This window comes from Euprymna scolopes, chromosome 9 (genome assembly GCF_053919585.1).
Source record: "Euprymna scolopes isolate OS-2025 chromosome 9, ASM5391958v1, whole genome shotgun sequence".
In the NCBI taxonomy this organism is placed as follows: Eukaryota; Metazoa; Mollusca; class Cephalopoda; order Sepiida; family Sepiolidae; genus Euprymna; species Euprymna scolopes.
Window position 1 is genome coordinate 23,730,416 of NC_136490.1, and position 2,123 is coordinate 23,732,538.

General features: G+C 30.5%; 1 non-coding gene across 1 annotated transcript; it reads right to left on the bottom strand.

The window, feature by feature from the left end:
* Window positions 1-1,730: 1,730 nt before the first annotated feature.
* LOC145285437 (U5 spliceosomal RNA) lies at window positions 1,731-1,853 on the bottom strand. Its single transcript, XR_013869063.1, has one exon. It is a non-coding gene; the product is annotated as a U5 spliceosomal RNA (small nuclear RNA).
* Window positions 1,854-2,123: the final 270 nt, after the last annotated feature.

The window sequence follows — 2,123 nt, forward strand, 5'->3', positions numbered from 1 at the left end:
CATGTAAAACTTTTTCAAACACAAACATATACAAACACACCTATATATATATGCATATATATATATATTATATGAACACATATACTGCGTATATGTGTAATTTAACATTAATCCATATATATATGATATATATGTGTGTGCGTGTATATATATGTGTATATATATATATATATATTGTGTTCAATGTAAGTTCTAACAGAAAAAATAAAGTAGTACATTAGCATGCCGCCAATTTGACTACAATTTGAAGTCTAAGACGCCGAAACTTAATGCCTGTTCACTGCTTAAAACATATATATGCATACAGGTATACGTACATATATATATATATATATATATATATATATATATATAATTCCACTGCAGTGATCAATCTTATTTGTAGACAGTCGTTTGGCGTCCGACCCCCATATGGGCACCCAACGCGATTTTCGTCTTCATGGGTCACATCTTTCGGAATTGTTGATTTACACGTTTACAATTTCGTGCATAAATACACGCGCGCACACCCACACATGTATATTTATTTCAATGCATAAAGCATGTAGTTATATATATATATATATATATATATATATATATATATATATATATATATATATATATATATATATGCGTGTATGTGTGGGTGTGCGTATATATATATATATATATATATATATATATATATATTACGCATATACATATATATAGCGATAGAGAGAAAAAGAGAGGATCGTTCGAAGATATTTAACTTTCATGCAGATGTATTCGATATCGAATGGGCATTTAATCATCTCTTTCATGTACTTTTTTCCTACGAAACTGTGTCTTAGCACGGCCATCGAGATATAGAAGGCCTGGTTACTGAAATATGCCTGCAGGCAATGTAGGTAAGATTTGTCAAACTGTTACTATCGAAACTATATGATGGCATTTTTCAAGAGAACATTAAAACATGTTAAAAAGAAAAGAAAGGAACCCAATTCGATTCATAATGAAACTGAACTTTATTCAATATAAAATATAAATATTGTCTATATAAAATTACGTAATTTTAAAGCAATATACAATCTTGTACTGATAAAAATGTTTTATGTATTAAGGCAACACACAATTAAAGAAACATAAAATACAAACAATTCTAAGCCTTGGGGAAAAATCACAGTGTAGTATCTGTTCTGATTCACCTTTTTTTGTTCTTACCCTGTGGAGGAAAAATCGTTTATGACTAGGACAATGTTTATTTTTGTTTCTATTCAGAGTTTCGCTTATTGGGAAACTAGATTTTCCCCCACAAGACCATATGTTGAAATATTTAAATAACTCTTACTTCAATATAGAAATTTTATTTAAAGTTTTGTTTTTCTGTTATTCTATGTCTATTTTTTGCATCTTTTTCATCAAAATGTGTAGCATATTTTCATCAGTTACATGGTTAGGAATCCTATACTCCGCTATAGCTTCATTTTCATATCAGCGCAGAATACATGAATACGGAAAAAAATGTTTATCGAAACAATAAAAAGAAAATGCCTAATAACTGCTACGGACAAATGTTCCAGAAGTGCTTCCAAAATTGCCTAAATATCAATGCAGAGACAATACTGAAACGAAGTAAAGGAGTATGACTAGTAAAACAAAAGTAAACAAACAGTGATATGACATAAAGCACCAACATTCCTTTGAAATCCCGGCAGATCCAGGAAAATAATTGTTAAATACTAAAGTCTGTTATTATTTAAATGATTACCCTACAACAGAGTAGGGTTTCAAAAATAAGTCCATAGACTCATTGAATTGTTTCCGGCCACGGAAATCTTTAGTAAAAGGCGAAAGATTTATCCGCAGAAACTGACCGGGAACCAGAGTGCATTGGAATGTTGTGTGACCTCGCTTAGTTATTACTGCTCTTCATACAACAACCGCTTGGCTTACATTGTCTTTCCATCACAATTGATAATTAATTATTGCATATAATGTTTTTCTTACTAAACTACCCAATTGGTGTTCATATTAGAGATTAGATAATTAAAGAACATTTGAAAAACACATTATAATGATTAAAATAAATAAAGGTTTTCTCTGTCATACCGCTAGTTAGTACAATAACCTTCACCTCTCGGTGGTGGTGACGTGTCTGC